This window comes from Lissotriton helveticus, chromosome 6 (genome assembly GCF_964261635.1).
Source record: "Lissotriton helveticus chromosome 6, aLisHel1.1, whole genome shotgun sequence".
Classification (NCBI taxonomy): Eukaryota; Metazoa; Chordata; class Amphibia; order Caudata; family Salamandridae; genus Lissotriton; species Lissotriton helveticus.
The window spans coordinates 1,320,858,928-1,320,886,583 of record NC_136067.1 but is presented as its reverse complement, the minus strand read 5'-3'; positions in this window follow the sequence as shown (position 1 = coordinate 1,320,886,583).

Here is a 27,656-nt window from a genome sequence, read left to right as displayed (position 1 = left end):
GGTCGATTGACATTTTAAGTGTCTTGTTACGGTTTCCATCTAAGCCCCCTGTTGTCCTAATAAATGTATATTCAAGACCTACCCCAAAGGTAATGAATCCACCACGGTGGAAGAGTTGAATACCTTCCTAGGTTCTATTGATGCAAACCAAATGATTATAGTTGGAGGAGATTTTAACTGCCAGTTTCAGCCACTTGAGGGCCTTCCTCCTGATAGCTTATGTGATGAAGATCATTTCTTGAAAATCCCAGAGTCAAGATACCCAAAAGTTAAAATATGGTCTCCGCTGGTGATTCAGATGAGTTGTCTCACATTGAGACACTCTTTACGAGCTTGTAATGGGAGATCATTATCTGAATCATCTAACGGCTACACTTTCCACAGTAAAAACCGTGGGTTTATACTAGACTACATTTTTATTAATTCTCATGCCTGGGACAGGATGATGGATTTAAAAATTATTCCACGTTTAGATAGCGATCACCACGCGCTAGTAGTAGAACTTAAAGCCTTGAATAGGAGAAGCACGTCCCTCTCAGATAACTCTATCGATCCTAGGGTGGTGGTATCCAATTGTAGGAAGAGGGTGAGATGGACACATTTTAGTCAATCTGAGGACAAATAGGGCAGTTTATATGATGCCCTGCTACCTGTCCTTGTAGAGGAATCCAATTTATGTAGTTAAAGTATGGTCGATATAGATTTACAGCAGGTCGAGATGAACCACGCCATTAGGAAAAGCCACCTTTGACTTCTTCTATCCAAATAAAATTATCAAACAGGATAGGCCGCCCTCCCACCCCTGGTACAATGCTTCTTGCCATAAGGCTAAAAAGGCATTAGTAACCTCCATTAAAGCCAAAGACCGCCCTTTAATCAGGACAGCAAGAGCATATTATAAAGCGGTCACATTAGAAGCTAAGAAAGGGTGGGAAGAGGAAAATTGGGCCACACTGAAAATTGCACTAGGGGATAGAGACATGAGGACTTTTTGGGAAGTTGTAAATTTAGGAACGAACACCCCTGAAATGCGGCCGAACCCAACCTGGGTGAGGAGGTCTGGTGGGAGCATTTCAAATCCGTCTATGCCAAGGAGCGCGGGAAAAGTTATCGACCCTGGAACAAGTACTAAGATTGCAATTGTTGTATTAGAAGACCGTACGTCTGCAGGGGGGCAGTCTCTACTTAATTTTTGTAGATCTTAGGTCTGCATTTGATTTAATTCCTAGGAAGAAACTATGGTTGGTCCTTGGTGAGGTGGGGGTCCCTGAATATTTAATTCGACTTTTTAAACGTTTACATGAGCACAACTATGCGCAAATTAGGCATGGCAAGGACGGTAATCTTATAGCAACCATTTCCATTAAACGTGGTGTACGTCAGGGTAGCGTGCTTGCGCCATCCTTATTTAGCCTCTACATTAATGGCCTGATTGATGCTCTGTTAGCAGAAACAGATTTAGATGCCACTAAGTTACCTTCCCGTAGAATATCGGCAATGACATTCGCGGATGACACTCTATTGGTAGCTAAAACCCCTATGGGCCTACAAAGGGTTTTGGGTAAATTTGAGATATTCTGTAGAGAAAGAGGTTTAGAAATAAATCTAAAGAAAACCAAATTTATGGCGTTCAACTGCCCAAAAAGGACACGCCCAAACCCGTCCCTAAATGGTAAACCTCTTGAGAGAGTGTCATCTTTTGTGTACCTAGGTATTACATTCTCCGAGTCTATGGAATGGGGGGCTCACATTACGAAATCTACGCTAAAACTTGCACACTCTTCAGGTGGCATCATGAAGGTTTTTAACAAGTCCAGCAAAAGAATAGTTAGCCCGGCGTTAGAAATCTATACGGCACAGGCTAGAGGCGGCGCTTTATATGGTGCAGAGTTATGGGGACACTTAAAGCTTGAGAATCTAGGTGGAGAACCAATACTTGAGACAGTTATTTAGATTGCCACGCGGCACTCCATTAATCCCACTACGACTTGATATGGGAATAACACTAATTGCCGAAGTGGCGAACCTCAAACCTATAATGTACTGGCGCCGCCTGTGGACCACCCCTGAACTTCTACCTTATAGGGAGGAACTGTCAGAGGTAATGAGGGCACGGGGTGCTGTAAAGTTCCCATGGTTCGACCACATTAAATCCTTACTAAATAGCATGGGGTTGGGGGATTGTTGGTCTGAACCTGAGTCAGCCTGTTTTTTAACATCTAAGAAGCAAATGAAGGTTCTTTACAAAGAGCAGAGACTGGCCCAACTGCATACTTCCTCCCAAACTGGGAATCTCTCTAGAGCTTTTCTAGAAATAAAAGACATTCCCTGCTTTGAGACGGTAATAGATCTAATTAACCCGGCGGCGGCAAGGAAGCTCTATTTACAGTTTAGATATGGGGTGCTTCCTCTCCGCTGCTTTACATCTAAGTGGAGAGACCAGCTAATGGTCCAGTGCCCGGTGGTGACCACCCCAAAGAAAACAGAGCTTCGTGTTTTTTTAGCTGCCCAGGCTATTCTAAAGCAAGGAAACGCTGGCTGGTCCAGATTTGCAGGAATCTCGGTAATAGGCGTTGTCTTGAAGCATTTAGGATACTGAAGTCTGATTCTAGTATCCCAATAGTCTATTCGGTCGCAGGTTTCCTGTTCTCCATGTGGTGCACCAGAAGAGTTCTTTTCAAATCTTGAAATGCTGTATTGATCCTGCCATGGTGAATCAAATTGTGTTAGCATAGTAAAATTGCTCAATCAAATTGTAATATTTTGTATAGTTTTATATGTACAGGCTCCTGTCTTTTTAATAATTACTTTTTTAGCTAATTTATGTATTTATTATTGCACTATGCACTTTCCGAAATTAACTGTCTAACCTTTTGCCTAGAAACAACACACTAATAATTGAATGTATTTTTTATGAATAACATGTGTATAATTAATTCTATTGATTTTTTAAATATTGACTGCTGTATGATGTAATTTCAGAAATGATCGGATGCAGTATCTTGTACTTTTTAGGTCACCTTGACCGAAATAAAGTCTTTTGAACTTGAACTTGAACATTTGCGTTTAAGACCCGGGTGACGTTAACACTACAAATCACTTGATTTCTCATATAGCTCACGACGGGTCCATGCCCATAGCTCCGGAATCATGGTTTAGAGCCTCGCGCAGCACTGGCATTGGTCAGGCCAGCCCACTCCGCTTACGCTTATAGGAAAAAACTAAAACAAAACATTGCCCAGATTTCCATTGTACTGATTTCTTAGTTCCAGGTTTAGTTGTCCGAACAGCACACACACACTCCCTCATGGCTGGTATACACCCACACCACACCCATCCAGTACATGCGTCACTACACACGTGACCCTACCAATAAAAAAGACGGGGTGCATGTGCTGTACACCATTTTAGAGTTGCTCTCATCGCAAGCGCTGTGATGGCCCATCCTAGTGGTTCGGACGCCTCATGTAGGCCCGAACCACCGAGTACAAGGGCCCACCACTATGTGCGTGGCCTCTTTGGTCACTAAGGTAGTGGTACCGGAAGGACTGAGCGGGCGAAGAACCTGCGATGATGATGGGAGCACGAGCATGTTGTTAGCCATACTGATATCAAGACTGAGCACCATATATGAGACCTTTTAGTGGCAGAGCGGGACTGCATGATGTAGAAGGTGTCCTGTCCACGAAAAGGTGAGACCAAAAACTAAAGGCAGCCGACATCTCTGTCCAATCTGAGCAGAAAGAACCAGTAAATTTCTTTCCATGCTGGTTCATTCAAATTCTCCCACACGTCTCAGGTTGCTGAAGATCTTCCTACTGGTCACTCCTACAGTTCCTGTTTTCCAATGATGGCTAACTGGATATGAAAGCCAAGATAGCAATGGGAGGCAGGTTAAATAATGCTCTTCAATTTGGGTGCATCCAAAGCCCAGCAATAGATTTTCATTTTGCTGCTTATCCTAAAGTTTCAAACTGCAAGGCACAACTTTAAGGATATCAGGGCACAGATAGCATTGGAAAGCATGCTCAAATACTCTTTTGAGTCGGGTTTCAGCACAGGTCCCCTATTCTAATAGTTTCCTTGGTCTTCTGAAAAAATGCAATTCTTGCCCTTTAAATTCTTCAGCATTGGTTCAAACACAGGACCCATTTCCATTGTCTGCTTTTTTCTCTCAAGATGTCCTTCTTGTTATTATGCCCCTGGAACTAACTGAGAGCTACTAGTCTGAAAATCACCTATAAATCTTTGGTTCAAAGGGAAGGCATGCCAGGGCTTACTTCTCTCCACCATCAGAAACAAACTGACAGTTCTTCAATTCCTGTTATTCTACATGTCCACTTGTGTCATGAGGTCACAGTTTGGGAGCGAGCCTGCCAGATACATTGAGTCCTGGCACGGCTGCTATACGTGACTTCTAAGCACCCCATTGCCAGGAGTAGGTACTGGTTACATGGACCGATGTTTGGGGATTTAAACAATTTTGCATTTGCATGATGGTTGATTGTTTCCCGGAGGCAAATACCAACTGTCACATGCCTAGGTTGAAACGATTTTCCGGACCAGACTGATAATTTACACCATTTTGAGTCTTCCTAAAGCCTCACAGTATCTGGCAGGCTTTTTATACTGTAAGGCAGTCTCAGGAGAATTATTTCCAATATCGGGCTAGCTTCCATTACTTTCCCTCTCCTTGCCTTGAAGAAGACCCACCAAGACGCTTTGTGAAATAACGCTTACGTCAGGGACGAAACTTCAACGTTTGTTTTTGGTTAAGCCTTATCAAGTCTTCTGGTTCTAAACCAACAAGCAACTGTGCAATCTACCAGAGATATTGTTTTTTGTTGCTCTGACCATTTTTAGCCTATTCTTTGTTGAAAATGTGTACATAAGTTTGTTTCACTCCTGTATATATGCCACTTAATTCACCATTGTCACTGAGCACCTTTTTCACTATACTATATGTCACCACAATTTTGCATTTCATCATTGGCAGCCTTATAACAATAATGCATATTGATACTGCTTTATTGAACAAAAAGTAAATTCTTTGTTCGCTACGTAAATTTGTGTCTTTTTTTTATTCCAACCTTATTCATTTGTTTGTTCCAAACCCGAATGAATGTTTGATAATCAAGCTCATAATGGTGAAGCAATTGTACTTTCCTGACAGAACCTTTGTAGCTTTTCATGACTATGCCCAGGTTCTGTGGGACACAGTGTTACCCCATTATTACCATACAAGACCCACTGATCAGCGGGTTTGAATGGACGCGCGAATGCTCAGATAGAATAGCATTATATGCTAACAGTGTCCTTTTTTTCATGACAGATACCTGGTCTTCGGGACCCCGCATCCTTTAGATCTTTTTGGTGTTTGCAGAAACCTCTAATTTAGGCGCCAATCCCTCTAAATAGGTCCTTTACCCAGTGTGCGGTGACCAGAGATGCCAGACCTGGCCAGCGCTATTATCCCATCCCATTGATGGGATCAAATACTTGGGGTATTCCTATCATCATGCTCCATGAGTTCATGGACACGTAATATTACCGCACTGCTTCAGGCGGCTCGAGAAGCAACCGCAATCTGGTCAAAATTACCCCTATGGTTGATCTGCCACCTTTAAGATTGTCACCCTGCCCCCGCCTAATATAGAGATTTCAAAACTTCCTGTATCATATTCCATGCTCATGGTTCATCCAATTGAATGCACTCCTTAACAAATTCCTATGGCATGGAGGAGCGATTTGGGTGGCTCTAAACACATGCATACAGTCAATTCAGTCAACCTACTGCAAAGGGATTGCTGCAGCCGATATATATGCATGTTACTAACCCTGGGCGTAGTTTGCGAAGTAGCGCTTCGCGTAGCTATGCAAAGTGCACTTCGCACTACGCGAGCAACGCGTAGCACTACGCGAGCTGCGTAGTACCCTGTTCGCACTGTGCAAGATGCCATTTTCAATGATTGCACAGTGCGAACTGTGCAATCATTGAAAACGGCATCTTGCACAGTGCACGCTGTAGTTTTCTGCCGCTCAAATAGATTTTTACTTGTGCTGCAGCTTTCTCAATGCAGACTAGTAGTTTCTCATCGCGATCGGTCGCGAGCATACATGACCACTCACAATAAGAAACCTGACCTCCCCGCGTTGAGAATCTCGCCGGGAGGTTTATTTTCCACGCTCGCGATCGGTAACTAGATGTTGCTGATCGCTAACGAGGAAAAAGTCTCTCCGGGATGTCATTTTGCTTGCTCGCGGTTGCCAACTTGACGCTGAGGACCGCGAGCAAGCAAAAAACGACAGCCGCACTATGCTACGCTATGCGTGTTTGCACTGTGCTACGTGCAGTTCGCGTAGTGCGAAGTAGCACAGATTTCACAAACTACGCGAGCGTAGCGTAGTGCTTTGCCCAGGGTTACATATTACATCGTATCTTATCTCTTAGTCATAAATGAATGGTGGTATAGCACACTATTAGACCCAGCCTATGTTGTAGAATGACTGGCAAAAACTTCCTAAATAGTCAGAATAGCCTTGACACCCTCCCCCAGCCGACAAAACTGTTATACTACTATGGCGATGCACAGTGAAAACCATGGGCTGGACGGGGCTGCTGACACAAGTGACTCCTTTGTGGCAGGGCACATATATACGTTCTGCCTTCGCATTGACGGGCTTTCACAAATGGGACCTCCTTGGAATATCTACTTTAGGCAACATCATGCAAGGCTGTACCCTTAAATCCTTCCAGCAGTTGCAAACAGAGTTTGAACTACATAAATCACAGTTTTGAAGAAAGTTACAAGTGAGACACGCTCTAAACTTCTAAATTAGCCAACTGGAGGAACTGCCTGTGTTCCACCCCCTAGAAGGTCGAAAAGTAATGGGAGACCTAGGGGTGCATAAGATCAGACAAATGTATCAGACCTTGACCACTCACACATGCAACACATTACACAAGACTAGAGCCGCCTGGGAATGATATACCAACCATAACCGATGATGACTGGACTGAGGCCCTAGCTAGTCCTTGAAACACAGCAAGCTCTTTGCGATATCACCTCATTCAATTTAAATATTTACATTGCACATAGTATATCAAAAAAGGCAAAAGGCAGCAGGGTAAACGACAACTGCACTACATAGGCTAGTCACAAAAGTACTTTACACTTGTATTGCCCACCTCAAACGCCAGCTGCTACATGACCACAAATAAATACAGAAGAAAGGGCTGATGAGAGGCAATACACAAGATCAAAAAGAATACAGCACACACAAAGCAAAGTTCATTTAACAGGCATTGTGGGTTTATGATGCAAGTCTTTATTTTTCAAAGATCCTTTGTACACATGTAGAAACAGCCAACGCGTTTCACCCTTCACAAGGGCTTCGTCAGGGCTGTAATTTCATAGAACATAAAAAATATTTAGAAACCACTAATTAGAGAAATGTTCATTCTTATTTAAAAAGACCAGAACGTTAGAGTAAAAGAAAAAGTGAACTTGGACAGTCAGAGTCCAAAAGAGAAGCACAGAGCAGAAGTCACAACAGAGGAAGGACCATCCATGCTAGATATGATTTTGGGAAAATCAAGTTGAGATGTTAAAAGAGAGCAGCTAGAAGATATTTATGACCCTAGGGTCATAGGAAAAAGGCAGGCATAACCTAAAGAATACAAAAAAAAAACGGATCCCCAAACTAGATAGACACCCTAAGTGCAACTCAGTGTTAGAAAACGTTCAAAACCAATTGCTTACCATATATAGATAAGGTAAAGAAAATGTGTATGTCAGCGTGAAGAATCCAGCGATAAATATGCTTATATATAAAAGTGCTCTACCATCACTCTGTCACCCATACTGTGGGCGAAACAACCCAAGGTGAGCATACCTTATGCCGGTAGTGAGTACCCTTGTTTCCTTAGATCAATTATAATATACGTTGACTACAAAGGGGGGAGAAGTAACTCCTATGGCATAAATAATCCTCCAGTGTATTCAGTAAAAGTACCTATAAGTAAAGTAGAACGAAATGTGAAATACTACTGTCAAGATAACAAGACTGCTGGTTCAAGAATAACTGTTGAGAAGCTTTCTGAGTAAATAGAAGACTGGATATTAAGTATCCCTATGCTAATCTGGTGTGGAGAAGGGAAAACATGCCCATCAGGTAAATGAGAATGAAGCCTCAAAAAATTGATTTACGGAAAAGAAGGCAGGATGTGAACAGCCCATACACTAGTCAGGGGTGTAAATGATTTATGAACAAAAGGTGTCCATGATGTATCCATACTCTAATGCTAAAGGCAAAAATGTGCCTTGTTGTGCCTGTTGTTCTGCGGGGAATGACCATAGCCCATTCTGAAGTAACGGCCATAATCATGGGCAGAATGTGCTCATACCTTCCTTCAAGGGTTCACAAAACTGTAAGGCGCCAGCCACCAACAAAGTAAGCATGCCCTAACAAAGTTATAATAGTCCTTATTCTGAGGTGGATGCCACCAAATATACGAGCTAGTGGCTAATCGTCCCATACTCATGAGCAAATTAAGCTCTTAATACACTACTTTTGTTATCAAAGCAGTAAAGCGCAAGTCACCATACTCCTGAGCAAATTGCGCTCCTAAGATACTTCAAGTGTTCCCTAAGTAGGAAAGCGCATGCCGTCAAGAAAGTAAGCGTGCCCCAACGAGATATAGCCTTATCGTGTCCTCCGTTCTAGAGGAGGAAACTACCAAATGATAGATTTGTGCCCCCAGCATCCCGTAGCATACTTAGGTAATCCAGTCATCCATGTACCTTGTGAGCCCATGTCCGGCAGCCACAGTGGTCAACGAAGCTTGAGTTGCACTGCTTCTATATGCCAGCCAGTGTCCCAGATAATCAACGCACATGGTAGCATGCATGTCACTTCCTGTTTCTAAAAAGCTGGACCGCTTGCTCTATGCAAAACATGCTAGCACTGCAGCACTTCTGGCTGCCCGTTTGTATTAGGCAGAATAGCTCTGCATGAAAACTACTGTACTGAAGGACCTGAGGCTGTCCAACGAAATTGAACGTATGTGGTCAGGGAGGAGATTAAAGAAACATTTGAAAATGCGAAAAAAACCATGATATGAGCGACTTGGAGAATTAAATATTCCGAACATGGGGCGTCTCCTAACAAGTAATGGCTCATTTACCTAAAGTACTAAAGGGAATCAAAAACAAGTAGAAAGAAGTTAGACTTGCCTGATGTGTATGATGTCATATTCAGACCTGGCACCATATAAAAGGCTAATACCTCAGAGAATTCTTTGTGATGTGCAGAACTTGTGGCAAGTATGAAAAAAGTTGTGAATATCAAGCTGGGTTGCGTAAAAAAGGTTATTAACTCAACATGCTGATCACATCCATAGGGTAGAAAATTGAGGAATGTAAGGAAAGGATAGTAATTTAATGGTGCCGCCAAAAAAGAAAAAGGGGAGAGAGAAGTATTGAATGCTTAAAGGACCGACAGAATATTAAGTCAATACAATACATTTACATACATGGGAGAGAGAAAGAGAATCAACATGTTATGTAGTTATACAAAACAATTTCTCAATAACCCATGACTGCAGTAGATTTAGGTTAACAGTCGTTATCATGGATTACGTATGGCAATCCTCACAAATAAGAGGGAAGCGGAATACAATTGGGAAAATATTAACAGTACATTGATGCACCCATAATGCAGCTCATCTTTAGTCAAACATATGGAAAAATGTGTGACTGGGACAAAACCCATGCACATATGACCTTTTGTTATTTACATTGAGAGCAATAAGGTTACAGTGCCCCAGGTGTATGGTATCATTGGAACTTGTCGTATCAACAATCGTAATACACAAGCACGAAGTGCCCAATGGATTATTCGCTCAAATGGGATATTAATGTCATGAGGTGCATTAAGAATATACAGGAGATTCTCACAGAAAGTAATGCATCTCATTGTCAGTATTAAGACCCAGTGTGGTGGTACGCAGACTACATATCCATCTTGCTTCCAGCTGTCTGAGTGCCAGTTCCCTGTCACATCCTCTCATGTTGCCTTGTGCAACATCAATGCCATGGTAGCGGAGCTTAGTTCTATCCACACCACTCCTGCTTTCGTGAGATACCAGAGATACCATAGCGTATGCAATGTTCCCATTCAGGCAAGCCTGCGATGTTCTTGAATGCGTGTCTTGTGGTGCTACCGATGTAGATCATGTCACATCCACAGAACAGTGAATAGATTACAAAGCTAGTGAGACTTTAAAACTCAGTTGTAGCTCTAGAAGTTCCTTTTCTAGTTCTGGGATCTTCTCTCTTTCCCCTAGAGCTGCCCGCTGTAATTCCTGCTCTTTATTCTTAATAGAGTCCAAATCTTTAGTTTCTCTATATTTTATCTCTTTTCTTTTTTGTCTCATCTGGTGTCCCAAAAAGCCTCTAAGAAAAGCCTTGAATGACTCCCAGACAGTTTGTTCTGTAGACGAACCCACATTAAATAAAAAGAACTCCACTATACTACTCTTAATTTTAACTCCAATACTATCATCTAGTAGGAAAGCTCTATCTAGGGTCCATCTGCGTTCATAGACAATATTCTTGAAATTGATGTTTAGGTGTACAACTGAGTGATCTGAAAGGCCCACTGGGATATGTGTAACTGAGGTCAGAACAGACTCGAAGGTATGGTCTACCAGGAATAAGTCAATTCTTAAAAATTGTTTGTACTTTTTACTGTAAAAAGAGTATTCTCTTAAGTTACCATTCTTAGTTCTCCAGGCGTCCAACAAGTTAAAGTCCTTTATTATGTTCTTAAGAACTGAAAGAGACCTTTTAGGTGAAACATATTTTGCTCTAGAAGTGCGGTCTAGCTGACAATCTAAAACAAGATTGAAATCCCCCCCAAGAATAAGAGGTGCTTTGCTCATATTTAAAATCCTCTCAAGATTACGCAGAGAATTTTCATTATCTTCGTTTGGGCCGTAAAACACTGCAAATGTGTAAGGTGAACCAGCGATCAGCAGGACCGCTACCAACCACCTCCCTGAGTGGTTAGTGTCCCAACTCTGTACACTAATTCCCTTGTTTGCCCTGATAATTATTGCCACTCCCCTAGAGATTCCCTTCTGCCTGGAGCATAAAACGTCCTGTACCCAACGCTTTTTCTCAAAAACCTTCTTACACACTTTTGCCTCAAGATGAGTCTCCTGCAGCAGATAAACGCTAGCCTCCAGGTTCTTTAAAAAATCGCAAACCCTCTGCTGTTTCTTAAAACTTCCTATTCCAGTTAGATTCCAGGAAATGATCTTACTACTTGTATGTAAGTTTACCGCCATAACCAAATGTTACCCAACCAACAACCCTCCGGGATAAATGCATCATCTGAGTATCTGTGTATTGTATTTCTGTGTGTCAAATGAGGACTTTTTATCCTTTTTTCCCCTTCCCTCCCCCCCACCCATTCCCTCCCCTGAGGAACCCCCCCTTCATCTTGGGCGTTGTCTCGCCCCTGTGAAACTCTCCGTCTTTCAGCACCCTATCTATCCTATCCCTTACCATCTATTATAGGTGTGAATTAGTGTGTTTGTAATGTTTTTTTTCTCCCTTTTTTGTGATGTGTAAACCCCCTTTTTTCTTTTTTTTTTTACTCAAAGAGAATTGATCAGTATCTCTGATATACTATGTTCATTTTTCATATAAACAACAAATGCTAGCAAAAGCTAGGTTTAAGTATGGCCAGTAGTGAAAGCTAGATATTCCCAACTAAACTACCCCCTCACATTCAGTAACAGCTCATCTACTTCTTCTGGCTGGTTACAAGTGTGCATTTTATTATTCCACATGACTTTAAGCATGGCTGGAAACTTCATCTGTACTTGCACCCCCAATGATCTAAGTTCCTTTCATTCTCGAACCTAGTTCCCATTGTCTCTGGGCCGTTCTTCCACCTATATCAGACCTAATTTGGTATGGATTGGCCCGATAATGGAGAGAGGCGCTCGCTAAGGATCTGCTAAGTATCAACTCCTTAACATTGTAGGTCTGGAAATAAACCAGAATTTTCCTGGGTCCCTTACGGTCTGGGTGTAGTCTAAAAGGGTCTCTATGGACTCTCTGTATTTCTGCTTCTAGATCTATATCTAAGCGATCTTTTAAAACACCCTCTCTAAGGAGTCTGCAAACAAAGGCTTTAATATCCCCTACCTCTTCCCCCTCAGGTATCTGCAATATGCGAAGATTGTTCCGTCGTGAGTGAGTCTCCAACCGTTCCATGTCCATCATTAGAGCCCTATTTTGCTTTTTTAAGGCGCAGAGATCCTCAGAGTTCTCTGCCATAGTGACTGAGAGGGTAGAGACCTTCTTTTCCAGTGTGGTCGCCGAGCCTCTATCCCTTCCAATTTGGTTTCCAAAAGATCAAACCTATCATGTAATCTTTTTTGATTTGCCTCGGAGATTTCAAACTTTTCAAGCAAATCACCGCTCAATGAATGAAATAAAAGCCAAATTTAATCAAGCTCCTGGGGAGAAGTAGAAGGCTGAGCAGTATCCTTTTTAGACCTAGCGTGAGTTTGAGAAGTCAAAGTAATTGTGTTATCCGAGTGGTTACACACTGCACCTTCTGATATCTGTGTAATCGTAGAGGCTTGATGAGTTGGAGGGTTTCCAGTCACACTATTATTACCGCTCATTGCAATGTCTTTATCTAAACTAACTGGACTCTCTGAAACCTCTAACACCTCCTCGGCTTGTATTTCCGCGATAGGGGAGTACCTGTTCTCCAAGGCTAAAGCAGATAGGGAAGGGATCTGAGTTATCTGGGTAGACTGTGTATCCACTTCTGCACTTACTCATTTACTCGATCACTTTAAAGTAACTTTTAAGAGAGGGAGTGTTTTTTTGTGTTGAAATCTGCTGAGGGAGTTTACTACTGATACTTTTCTTAGCGCACCACTTCCTCTTACTCTTGAGCGGTGTAAGTGGTGAGCGTCTCACTTTTTCGCCCAGTTCAGCTGAGTCCCAAACCCCCTTCTGCTTTAATTCTTGCTTTGACCTCAGTTGGTATCTATTTTTTACCACCTCCCCTCTACTTTTAGTTTGCTTAATACCAGTCTGTTCTTTCCCTCCAGTCTCTAAGATCCCTGCTGCCGAGTTTGTTTCTACCGGTGCCAAGATATCAGAGCTTGCTTGACTCTGATGAAACAAAACTGGTGCTCCTACAGGCAAGGCTGCCTCCATACGAACACTCCATTTGACTGGGGTTAATTATTTAGAAGCAGAAAGGTGCCCTCAGCACACAGGACCTCTGAAATGGTGTAGAAACTCTCCTTTTGTGCACTGCCACGTTTCCCACTTCCAATTAACACACCCGAGCCCCAAACCACAGTCCCAGATTTCAAACTTATCTTCTGTGCCTGCTTTGGGGAGACCGAAGCACCCGTCACCAACACCTCGGCTGCTGCTCCCGGGGCCGTTTTCAAATCGGCGTCTCCCCTGACATGAATCAGCCCCGCCTCATTGTCCAGGTGTACGTTCAGGTTTACCATCTCCCCCTGGGTCCTAACGCCGTCTCCGTCTCCGCCGCCGCAGCTCTGCTCGTTTTACCGAAGAAAGAGGAAAAAAAAAACTTGTTTTACCGCGTTACTACATTGCGGTTTCCCTTGCCACCCATTCTCACCGCAGGTTTCCGTGCGGGACATCCAAGCCGATTTTCCGGTGCGTTCGGACGGAGAGCTCCGCGACAGCCGTTAGCCTGCCGCCGCCATGTCCCTCCTCCGCCCTCTCTCTCGCCGTTCTACTCATGATCCCAGAACTAGAAAAGGAACTTCTAGAGCTACAACTGAGTTTTAAAGCCAAAGCAGATAAGCTGATTCAGGATAGATGGGAGACCAGCAAACTTAAAAACTTCGAATACGGGGAGAAGTGTGGGGCACTTCTAGCGTGGAAGGCTAGATTAGACAGGACCAGGAACAACATTAATACCCTGTCCCAACGAAATTCGGTAGAACAGCTGACTATGGACGAAGAGATTAGGGCTGAAGCTAGGGGTTTCATGGAAGAGTTATACCAGGAAAATATAAACATTGGAACAGAAGAACTGGGGAAGTGGTGGAGCCAAAGGGTACTACCTCAATTGAGTGAGGCAGATAAAAAGACGCTATTGGGGGAGACCACTGAAGGGGAAATCAGGGTACCGCTAAAAAAGATGAGCAGGAACAAGGCCCCAGGCCCAGACGGCCTACCAACGGAGATCTATAAAGATAATGTGGAGAGAGATTCTTCCCTACCTGTTGTCTCTCTTTAACAACATATACCAGCAAGGAGGGGGTATCCCACCTTCATGGTTAGAGGCCACCATTACTCTAATAGCTAAACCTTGAAAATAGAGTCTTATAGACCCATCTCTCTTTTGAACTCCGACCTTAAAATATTCTCTGCGATTCTGGCTGAGAGACTATCTAAAGTTATTAAAACCATTATTCATCCTGATCAAAGGGGGTTTGTCCCAGGTCGACAATTAAATGAGTTGACTTTTCAGGTCATCGGAGCAATTGACTATGCAGAAGAAAAAGGACTGCCATTGGCCATAGTGGCAATTGATGCCACGAAGGCCTTTGATCAAGTCAATTGGATGTTCCTTTGGGACACTCTAATCAGGTTTGGCTTTCCAACACCTTTTATTCAGGCTGTTAAAATGCTGTATGGGAACCCTCGGGCAAAAGTCTTAATTAATGGTTGCCTGACGGATTGGTTTGTGATATCAAGAGGGACGAGACAGGGTTGCCCCCTGTCTCCTCTCCTTTTCGATCTGTACATCGAGCCCTTTGTCACACTGTTGAGATCAGATCCAACAATCATTCCTTTTAAAATGGGTGGGCTGGTGTTAAAGACCGCATTATATGCTGATGACTTGTTGCTGTATACCATCAATCCATTAGAGGCTACTCCGAAGTTATTTAAATTAGCAGGGGAATATGGAGCAGTCTCGGGATACAGCATCAATAAGAGCAAAACAGATATAATGAGTTGGAATAGTCCTGTCCCTATACCAGGCGTGAAAACCAAGATCAGATATCTAGGCATATACATTACGCAAAAATTGATGGATGTCCCCAAAATAAGCTGGCAAACAGTGGTTAAAGATATAACTAAACTTTTACAAAGATGTGCCGGTCTACCTCTTAATATATACGTTAGAGTTAATTTAATTAAAATGGTAGTATTGCCTAAAGTGACTTTCCTATTTAACAGTATTCCACTGACTTTCCAAAATAAAGACATCTCCAGCCTTCAGGGTAAGATAGGCTCATTTATTTGGGCCACTAAGTCACCAAGAATCGCTTGGAGGAAGTTGAGAAGGGGGTTAAAAATAGGTGGCCTGGCCCTCCCCGATTTACTTTTCTACTGGTATGCGTTCCAGTTAAAAAATTTCAGACTCCTGGCTAACAGGTTAGATTCATCTTCACATGGCCCGTCTGTTCCAAGCAATGCTATCTGACCTTCCTCAGGGCCTTGAATTTTTTCTGTTTAAATTCGGTGCCCAAAAATTTTACAAGAAAGTCCGCCTAAAAATCCTACCTACTTACAGCTCTTAAATTGTGGCAAGCAGTTTGTAAAATCTGGAAAATCCCCTACTACAACTCCCTAGCACCAACACCGGAATGTCTATTAGATCGCCTTTCTTCCCCGTTGAGGGAGGCAGGCTTTGTAAGATGGGGAGACCTACAGGACAATTTAGATCTCCTAGGCTGGACATCCTTATCTAATATGACAGGAAGATCCATCACAAGGTTTAAATATTATCAATTATCATCTTGGTGGGGAAGTCAAAATTGGGCGTCAGAGGTAGAGGGAAGTGAATTCCTAGAATTAGCCAGTAGACAAGAAGGATGGAAGGGGGAGGTCTCTTCTTGGTATATTTTACTAATAGGGACAAAAGACGGACAGGAAGAAGACATTTCTAAACTTTGGGGGGACTTATTGGTAGATAGCACGGAAAAGAAACTGGAGGTTTGGATAGATTCATTTATAATATCCCAAAAACAATAAAACCTGTCAATTTTTAAAATAACCATCTCTACACAGCACACAGGGATTACTGGACTCCTTCAAAATTGACAAAAATATCTGGAGAATCATATTTTTGTCCCAGATGTAAACTTTCAGCTGCAGATGACTTACACATTTTTGCAGACTGTCCAGAAATTAAAAACTATTGGCAACATATCTGCACTTTCTTAGAGGAGGTACTGTCAAGACCAGTTATTTGCAGCCCTAGACTGATTCTTCTGGGTCTACATTATGATTACGATATTAGAGACAGTATCACTCAGTTTATATTTTACGTGATTGTCATCGCTAGGAGGGAGGTGTGCAGTGAATGGAAATCTCCAACCCCCCAAGGTTTGCAGACTGCCTAAAAAACATCATGGCCATAAGCAAAATAGATCTGTTGTATAGTGGAGAAGGTGCGGCGAAGATCTGGGCCCCGTTGATAAAATGATCGGACAGATGGAAGATAAAAAGTCCAATGATTATGCCAGGGGTTTGTGGTCTGGTCCTCCCCGGGACAAGGTTCATTGACATCGAACAGGGGAGTTGGACTAGTAGACAGCCTACCTCTGGGAGATCTTTTGGCCGCTAAGCATAAAACTCCAGGGAGCACAGTATTGTTTTGTGTCAGCGAATTTGAGAGATCCCATCTAGAGTTATATCATCTGGTGGCATATAGGAGGACAAAAAGAATTTTAAAAAAAAATTTAAAAAAACAAAGCTAGTGAGACTGTTTATGAAATGCAGTATCCTCTACTGTGTCCCAGTGTTGTAGCTGAAGCTCATGGTTTTGTTGCAACCCAAGTTACATATGTTGCATGTATCGCAGTTATAGAAGCCCATGGGTTTGTGAAACCAATCTTGTAGCTGTGGTGATTTGTGAAGTGTGTTGCTCGGGCACAGCGTATCCCTGATGGTTCTGCTTCTCTTAAATGTTATGGATGGCATCTCATAAATAAGATTGCTTACCCCTGGGACACCCTTTAGCAGTGTCCAATGTTTACCGAGGACTTTAAAGACCTTGGGGGTCATTAGGATGTCGGTATTCGGGAACGCCCGCCATAAGGGCGGGGGTCCTGTGGGGGGTATTAGGATGTGCCCGCCACAGTGGCGGGCACATCCTGTATATTTAGCATTGTGGCGGGCGGTGCTCTCTGCACCGCCCGCCACAATGCTAAAAATGCATTTCAGCATTTGCATTTACAAAGCGACAGGTGCCGCGCGGTGCCTACCGCTTTGTAAATGCAAATGAAGGGGGGTACAGGTACCCCCCCATGTGCACCCTCACCTCTCCTTCACTCTGGGGGCCCGCAGGGGCCCCCAGAGTAAAGACCGCATGCCTTTCCGTGGCAGCATCGCCGCTGCGGAAAGGCACCTTAACACAACCATCATAATATGGCTGGCGGTGTCTGATAGACACCGCCACCATATTATTCCTTTTCCGCCCCGGTCGCAAGGCGACCGGGTGGAAAAGTGGCGGACGGTCTTTCCGTCCGCCGAGGTCCCCCGCCATACTAATATGGCGGGGGGGGAAACGAGTGTGGATGTCGGGCGGATTGCCCCCGCCAGGCTGGCGGTGGCTACCGTCAGCCTGGCGGGGGCAATCCGCCCGACATCCTAATGGGTCCCCTAGTGTTTCAATACAGAGTGTGTTGTGATGAATGATAGTCTTTGCTTGTCTGGTCCAGATCCTTTTTTTTCTTACTGACTAGTGTGTCCCTTCTGTTGGTGTTCATTGCCCTGTTTTCTGCCACATGTAAGATGCGCTGATCATAGCCCCACCTTTTGAGTCTGCCTGTCACTAGTTTAGCTTCTGTCACACAATTGGCCTCCTTGCTGCAATTTCTTCAAATGCGTAACAGCTCCCCATAAGTGACAGCCTTCTTGGTTGATGGTAGATGTGCACTGGTGTAGTGTAGAATACTGTTCACTGCAGTCTCTTTTCTGTGCAGTGTACTTTCAATTCTGTTGTTATTGACACACAGTTCAAGGTCAAGGAAATGTATCCTAAGTGTATTGTCATTCAGAAACCAAAAGTATTCCTGTAGTTGTAGTCCGGTCCCTATTCAAATGATATTGATGTCAGTTATGTTACGGCCCCAGAACTGGATGTGCCTAGTCCCGTCTATGGAGAATGTGTGTTATCCAGTCCCCCCAATGCCTCCATTGGGCGGAGGCCGAGGGCACATTCTTACATATTGTGTGGAGTTGTGAGATGATACAACCGTTTTGATGGGGAGTTATGTCCTGTCTTGGGTGAGTCCTGACTTGGACTATTCCAAATGATACCAGGGTATTGCCGCTTCACAGCATGGACGAGATAGGCAAAAACCGTTAATAACATCATCTGCTGATTCTAGAACTAACGTAGGCCAAAAAGGACATAGCCCAGTAGTGGAAAGCAACTGATCTGCGGAGTTTAGGGGGGGGTGGAAAAAAGCCATGTACAAATGTATGAGTGGCAAGATTGCAGTCTTCCAAGCTCGGGGTTGCCCGCAGAAACACAGAAAGATCCGGTCTTACTGGGCAACATATCGCCGTAATGAATTACCCCCTCTGCCTCACCCTGACCCTCCATAAAGTCCGTAGTAATGCGTGCAACACAATAAAAAGCCATAAACAGACAACCATGAATATAGATCAACATACAGCTCATTGCACGCGGCCAGGAATAACCAGTGAAGTTCGGTACGACTTATAAGTAGATTGGCCTAATGTTTTACAAGCCAACTTGTTTGTAATATAAAACATTGTACTTTCAATATTGCTTGTTAACTGTAATATATATGTTGGGTGCTGCCCATTCTGTACCTGTAAGAATGAATAAAATATATGTGAATAAAATATTGTCAATAGTCGAGATTGTCTTAAACGTGGGGCGAGTGTCCATCGGAGTCCGGTCAGCTGATTTTAGATCAAATGTGGTGAGTAAATTGTTAAATTGAATTTGTTCATTACTTCTCTGAGTGGGGTTTCTGATGATGGTCCAAGTATTTGCTGTTGAAGTCCCCTACCAGCACAATTTTGTGTGTGGGATTGGTCTGAATGATTGCCTTGATGTGTGGACACAAGTTCCCCATGGCCCGTCTTTTTGAAGTTTTGCATTGGTTTAAATACCAATTTATAAGGATCAAGGAGAAGAACATCTTCCCGCTTTGCAGGCCTTTAATGGATAGAGCTTGCACATTCTACCGGACCGTCTTGGGCAAAGAGATCAATGCTTTGACTGTTTGTTTTAAAAAGATTGAGAGGCCCACCAAGGGGTGCTCAAATAAGCTTGATTGCATTGAAAGACTTCATGGAGCCCATAGATTACCGTTGGGGGGCAGTGCCCATGTCTCCTGTAGACAAATAATATCATTGCTATTTAAAAAGGCGCACCCCTGTTTGGAGTGAAGTGCTGAGGCCAGCCCTGCCACATTCCAGGAGATGATAGAGAGTTGGTCTATAGATGTCCCCTCGTAGATCTGGGCTGCTGCTTGCCATCCAATGATCCTGTCCTTTTCACCACAGAGGACTGTTAAAGGGTTCATAGTCAGTGACGTATTTACTAGCCAGTTGTGGGTTGCACCGCAAGCGCCCTTCAATATGCATCCTCTGACGGGGATCTATGCTCCTCAATTAAAACGTGGGGATATTTCCGTGGGTGGGCAGGTTCTAGTTCTATGTCCCATTCATCGAAGATTGAGGCCTCTTTCATAATAGCGTCTATTATTGCTGTTGAGTCCCATTGTGTCATAGAAGAGTCAGGTGCCCTTGTACCAGGGTTATGGGCGCATTTTACAGAGTGTAGTTCTGCTGTGGTTAGAGAGTTCAGTAATGGAATGTGGTGAAGTAGTTTTAGCAGGTTCCCTCTGTTCAGGATGTCCGCGGGGCCACTAGAAGGATATGGAGGGATAGATATTATGCCGGCCGGGATGTTTTCTGACCTTTTTTTCCCCAATCCCTGTTGGGACCGAGATGAGGAGATTCTCTTGGTTATTGGAGCCCAGGACATGTGTATTTGACTGGACCATCCTTGTTTGTGATGCGAGGGGCTGCAATTTCTTACACGGTCCTGGGCGATTTCTAGGTTACGGCGGACTGGGACTTCTTGTGAGGTCCTGGGATAATTGTCGTCCCTCGTAGCTTCGGCCTTGGGGATCATTCCAGTTCCTTGGGGCGATTCAGTTTGAGTGGTAATCTGCAAGGAGCAGACAGATGCTGGAGGCTGGGTAGGGATGTTCACTACCCCATTTGAAGGGGCAGATGCGTCTACACTAGAGGGAGGCCAGAGATCATTGGTGGGACTCAGCATTGCTACCAATTTGAGTAAGGATGTGTGCACTGATTGGATGAAAATTTTTCTATGGCAGACTTGGATGACAGCGGATTTTCTGCCACATGTCAGTGGCAGTTGTTTAGATTAAAGTTGGTGTCATGGCGTGTAGCGTACAATGAGGTAAGTCATTGTTTGGTGATCTTTGCTGACTCTGAACAACTCCTGATATGAGAGACAGTTCCTTTTTTTTGGTTACCGGCCTCTGCTTTCTTTTCATCTAAGTCCTTTAAAGATAAAGCTGACACCTGTTTTAAATCTCTTATTGAAGATTGGAAAGAATTTGTTTGAGTTTCCTTGTTCTTTAATGGTGTTTATTCTTAGGCCTGGGCCTGTGGCTCCCAGGTGTCATTGAATCAATCAATCACCCAAATTTGTATAGCGCGCTACTCACCCGGAAGGGTGGAGGGGGGGGTCGTTACTGCTGGAACAGCCAGGTCTTGAGTTGTTTCCTGAAGGAGAGATGGTCCCGGGTCAGCCGTAGGTGAGTGGGGAGGGAGTTCCATGTCTTGGCTTCCAGGTAGGAAAAGGACCTTCCTCCGATGGTGGATTTGCGGATTCGTGGGACGGAGGCGAGGGCGAGGCTGGCGGATCGGAGCTGGCGGGTGGGTGTGTAGAATGTGAGGCGGCTGTTGAGGTACTTCGGGCCCGTGTCGTGGAGAGCCTTGTGTGCGTGGGTGAGGAGTCTGAACGTGATCCTCTTGTTGACGGGGAGCCAGTGCAGGTCTTTCAGGTGGGCAGGGATGTGGTTGTGGCGAGGGATATCCAGGATGAGTCGCGCTAAGGCGTTCTGAATGCGCTGGAGTCTTTTCTGGAGTTTGGCTGTGGTTCCAGTGTAGAGGGTGTTCCCGTAGTCAAGGCGGCTGGTGACGAGGGCCTGGGTGAACGTCTTCCTGGTTTCGGTGGAGATCCATCGGACGATCTTTCAGAGCATGCACAGGGTGTTGAAGCAGGATGACGAGACAGCGTTCACTTGCTTGGTCATCGTGAGGGAGGAGTCCAGGATGAAGCCCAGGTTGCGTGCATGGTCCGTTGGCTTGGGTGCGGTGCCCAGGGCAGGGGGCCACTAGGAGTCGTCCCAGGCAGAGGGAGATGGTCCGAGGATGAGGACTTCCGTTTTGTCTGTTTTGTTTCAGATGGCTGATCTTCATCCATTCTGCGACGTCTTTCATTCCTTCCTGGAGGTTGGCTTTGGCGGTGGCGGGATCGTTGGTGAGGGAGAGTATCAGCTGGGTGTCGTTGGTGTATGAGATGATGTTGAGGTTGTGTTGGCGTGCGATGGCTGCGAGAGGGCTCATGTAGACGTTGAAGAGAGTGGGGCTGAGTGAGGATCCTTTTGGGACGCCGCAGACGACTTCGGTGGCCGCAGCTCGGAACGGGGGGAGGCGGACTCTCTGGGTTCTTCCAGCGAGGAACGAGATGATCCACTCCAGGGCCGCTCCTTGGATTCCGGTGTTGCTGAGGTGTTGTGTTAGGGTGCGGTGGCATACGGTGTAGAGGTCCAGGAGGTGAGGGCAGCCGTATCCCCGTTGTCGAGAAGGGACGTGATGTCATCGGTGGCTGCGATGAGGGCGGTCTCGGTGCTGTGGTTTGCTCGGATACCGGACTGTGAGAGGTAGAGGGATCCGTTGGTCTCGAGGAAGGTGGAGAGTTGTCTGTTGACGGTCTTCTCAATGACTTTGACTGGACAGTAGGCGCTAGGGGGCGCACAGCGGAATGGCTGCCTGACATGCAGCTCCGCCGGGCGATCACACACAATGTGATCCATTGCCGCTGAAAGCCCGCCATCCCCCGCAACACGACTACCAAACTAGATGGGAAGATAGGGAGCATATACTGACACGGACCGCTGAGGTGTCCGCTCCCGCTGGGACGAAATACTCCGTTTGCATCGCGGAGGAACGGGACTGCCTGACAAAATGGCCGCCAGCAACAGACGTCGCCTGAGACTGCAGCGCGGGGCTCGCAGCTGAATGCCAGAATAGCCCGAAATTCACAGCCGGAGGTGAGCAAATACTGCCCAGTTCAGCGTTGTTGCTCTGGGTTGCCGCTGCCATTGTATACGCCAGCAGAGCAGTGATTATCTCCGGCCGGTTGCCTGACAAGATGGCGGCGCCTCTTGAGGAAATGGCGGGCTCTATCTTATGAAGCTGGCGGGCTGCTGCTGTGTTTTCCGTGCTGCCGGACCAGCGATGATAGTTGGAGGACTGAAGGGCGCCCACGCAAGTGGATTATGAATCTGGGGATGACATCGCGCTACCGCCCTGTTCCCACCTGCACTCGCATCTAGAGAAGTAGATTCCCACTGCACTGGGCACCGGCGGGAGTTTTGTGGGACTGGGGGCGAGGCAGAGCACCCCACTAATGCGACCAAAAAGCTATCCGGACAACGTTGGGCTGTTCCTGGGCTGCCACTGACCGCAAGATATACACGATCGTCAGGTTCTGGCGCAAACTCAACTGGTGGTGACCAGAACGGACGCGCACCTGTCCTCACTCGCTGCTGCGGGCTCTCGCTGCAAGGAAACCACGGCGACGACGGTCAGAATCACGAGGGCGTCTGGACCCACGCGGAAGAAAGTACAGTCACCGGCCACTATCATGGGGAAGCCGGACAAGCAGCAGCAGAAACTTACCTTCGACAACAGGAGAGCGTCGAAACCTTCAGATGATTTGGCAGAACCCGGAGGGTCTACAGAATCGCCGCAAACCACCAACATGGAGAAGATACTTTTGGCCATTCAATCAAATCTTCAGGATATTAATGGCAAATTGGACAATTTAACGTGTAGGATGGATGGCATGGCGGCTCGACAAGAAAAACATGGTGAAAGACTAGACGAGGCCGAAACAAGGATATCAGCAGTAGAGGATGAGGCGCGAACGTCCACCACGAAATGCACCGGAATGGAACGGATTCTACAGGTGATAAGAGCGAAGGAGGAAGATTTGGAAGCGCGCTCCAGGCGTAACAACGTGCGAATCGCGGGCCTGCCGGAATCGACCAACACAGGCCGTATGGAACACTACGTAGAGGGGTTGTGCAAGGATATCTTTGGTACGGAAGCCCTGTCGCAGATTTTCATTGTGGAAAGAGCCCACAGGTCACTAGGCCCCAAACCACCGCCCGGTGCTACACCCAGGCCAATTGTGGCGCGCATCCTCAATTATCGAGACAGGGACACGATCCTCCGGCTTGCAAGGGAGAAGGGCAGAATCACCCACCAAGGCAACACTCTGGAGTTCTACCCCGACCACACAGTTGCTGTTCAACAAGCACGTAAAGAATATGCGTCAGTAAAGACTAAACTAAGAGAGTTGAATATTGTATACTCTATGTTATACCCTGCCCGCCTTCGAGTAGTATGGAAGGAAAAGGCGGTTATACTGGCGACACCCAAAGCGGCCCTTGATTTTGTTAAGACAGCACAGCGTGAAGCGAGGTCGGCATCCCAAAACGATCAGAATGGAGACTCGGATTGATACGACGTGAGTAAGGCGTCAAACTAAGGCGCCGAGTGCATCTAATCGGATGGCTGCTGAGTACTACTACTGAATTGCGAGAAGCGGCCGGCTACGAATCCACCAGAGGTGAGGTGTAAGCGTTGCCATTTGCCACTGGAAACTGTTCAGGCGGGGGGGGGGCGAGGTTGTCAAGGACTGGTATATACCCCTGCACTGAACAATAACTGATACTCATGGCTGGGCCTTGTTGCCGCGCTTTCGCCTCTGGATAGTTGGACCATCGTGGGTGGTGATAAACCTTGGAACGTTGTGCAACATTTCACATTGCAGGGTATGAACATATGACACTGCATAGCGTCTGCAAGTTGTTGATTAACGTACTCTGTATAGCCAGACGGCGGAGATGTGGGAGGGGTGTACTAATGTAACGCTCCTGGGCCAAGTCCCATCCATGGGTGCCTGCTCATCGCTACATACGGCTATATTTCCTGTATGACTGCCCCACTACCTGCATCTGTATGGGGGATGCGGGAGGGTCAGAGGACCAATGGCTTAATGGACACACACATTGCGACTATCCCGATTATTACTAGTATCGCCCGCACCTGTACACCGGGTGCAAGTTGTGCCTCTGGCGGTCCTCCATGAGGGTAATACCCGACATGAGTTTTGCTATGAGCACCAAGTTGTTGTTTAAAGGGTTGAAGGGAATGTGCTCTGAAGGGATATGGCTTCGGCAGGTTGGGGATGCTGGAGTGGGCGGGAAGGGGGTGGGGGGGATATTTGACTGTTTGGAAAGACCGATAGTATCACAAATGTACACGTTCTTTGGTCATACACTAGGAGATGTGGTGAAAGTAACTTACAATGACTCTGATGAAAGGGGTCGGACTCCGGGTGTGATCTTGGAGAGTACAGGTATGAGTGGAATTAAATCATTGATGGAACACAGGTTCTAGTAACACAGGCAGAAACGGTTTAAACGTTCTTACCTGGAATGTACGGGGTCTCTCGCGCCCTCAGAAAATCAGACAGGTATTTGCCAGCCTCACTAGATGGAATATAGATATAGCTTTCCTGCAAGAGTCACATCTAGCGCCGAACACTCACGCTACATTGGGATCGAGATGGGCGGGTTCATCCTACAGAGCCTCATACTCATCTTATTCAAGGGGGGTGATAATACTGCTCAAGAAAGGGATCGCCTTTGAGGAGAGGCACGTACTACAGGACCCCACTGGCAGGTATGTGCTGGTGACGGGCACACTGAGGGGCCAACACATAACACTCCTTAATATATACGGGCCAAATATTGATGCACCGGAGTTCTACCGAGAGGTTTGGGGCCACTTACAGACACATGCGAGCACGCACATACTATGCGGGGGAGATTGGAATGTGACACTACAGGACGGTCTGGACCGCTCTTTGCAATCTATAGAACAGCACAAACAGTCGAGACAGATGGTGGGTCACATGTTAGAGGACCTGGAGCTAGCGGATATCTGGAGACTGCACCACACTAACGACCCAGGCGCTACGCACATCACAGCATCACACAATAGTTGGTCCAGACTGGACTATTGGTTGGGGTCTAGAGACGTGGCTCTGTGGGCAAGCAAGGTGCAGGTACTACCGCGCACACTATCAGACCACAACCCGGTGCTACTACAGCTGGATATCCCTCACTACACACCTCCCCCCTTTCAATGGCGTTTCAATTCCCAGGCCCTCACAGACCCTATATATGCCGACGCAGTGACTACGGCAATCAAAGACTATTTTGCTGAAAATGCACAAAGTACTGATGACCCATGTCTCCTATGGGAGGCCTTTAAGGCCACTTTGAGGGGCGTCTGCATCAGCACAACCATAGGTATACTTAAAGACATCAGGGGACAAATTCGCCGATGCGAAAGCCAAATGAGGGATTTAGAAATGCGGTACGAAAAAACACAGGACGTATTAATATTACCCAAATTGCGCGAACTGAACTCCGAACATGCTGACCTCCTGACGTCGGAACTCAATTACCTAAATCGCAAACACACGGCCAGGGCTTTTGGCGAAGGGGGTAGACCAGGTAGGGTGCTCGCGCGTAAAATTTGTGAGGGGCGGGGACAATCGGCTATACTCCGTATCAAATCTGGGGATGGCATGCTCCGTACGCAACCTACGGATATAGTGCAATGTTTTGTGGACTCCTACAGTGCACTGTACCAATCTCAACCCACAGCCACGACAGATGACACATACGCCTATTTACATGATGTGGCAATTGGCTGGCTGTCTGATGCCCAAAGGGAATATCTAGCTCGGCCAATCACAGTAGAGGAAGTCACTGAGGTAATCGCCTCCCTCCCCAACGGTAAGGCACCGGGACCCGACGGGTACACATCCGAATTCTATAAAAAATTTGTTGATATCCTTGCCCCACACATAGTGGCTATGTATGGTACTTCCTTTGATAATGGATCGCTCCCTCCCACACTGCGAGAGGCGATGATAATAGCACTCCTCAAACCTTCCAAGGACCCTGAGAACTGCGACTCCTACAGACCCCTATCCCTCATAAACGTGGACTCGAAAGTTCTCGCGAAATTACTAGCTGTTCGGATAACCCCTTTGATGACTCGACTGGTGTTGCCGGACCAAGCGGGATTTGTTCCCACTAGATCCACCTCACACAATACCAGATCCCTGTTTGCACTAGCACACTACCTGAAGCCCTCGGTTAGGGCGGTGGCTGTACTACTCGACGCTGCAAAAGCGTTCGATTCCATTGAATGGCGTTATATGTTGCTTATCCTCAACAGGATGGGTTTCCCTAAAAGATTTGTCCAGTGGATCGCCTTACTGTATACTGCACCGAGTGCTAGGGTCCGCGTCAATGGCTATATTTCTGCCCCTTTCAATATTGGGCGAGGTACGAGGCAGGGATGCCCCCTGTCACCTCTACTCTTCGCTTTGGCGTTAGAACCACTAGCGTGCATAGTGCGTCAAAATTACAAGGAATCGGCATTGCAATTTGTATCAAGGCCGCTACATATATCGCTCTACGCAGACGATATGCTGCTGTACGTACGGGATCCGGGGGTACATCTGAACCCGCTGCTGCGGGAGTATATCCGATTTGGAGGACACTCGGGATTAGCTATTAATTGGTCCAAGTCCTCACTCATCCCTCTCACTGACGCCACCGTTCCTTTTGAAATGGACTATCCACTAGAATGGCAACGAGACCCGATCCGCTACCTGGGGGTCATGTTCCACAGGGATCCTGACGAAGTACTGCGCGCGAATTATGGTGTGGCCCTCTCCAAACTTGAAGACAAGGTCCATCGATGGATCCACTTACCATTATCTATAGCTGATCGCATAGCGATCGTAAAAATGAACATACTGCCTAAGTTATTGTACCTTTTTAACAACATACCTATTACACCTCCACAAGAGATCTTCCGTCGCATAAAGTCCCTGGTTCTAACACTGATATGGGCAGGTAAACAAGCTCGTGTTGATCTACAGACACTAACACTCCCGATTACGCAGGGCGGATTCGGGGTGCCTGATTTTCTACTATACTACCTCTGTGCTCAGGCACAGTACGCAGCTTATTGGTTCCATGAGGTCCCCTATATCACTCACGTGGCCATTGAGGAGGGAGATGCTCATCCTGTCCCCTTATCTGAGATATTGTCGCACACACGACCGCCGCTTCACATGAAAGATATCAACACTGTAGACACAACCATCAAAGCTTGGCACAAACTGGGGCAATTGGCTCACAAAACCCCGTTATATGC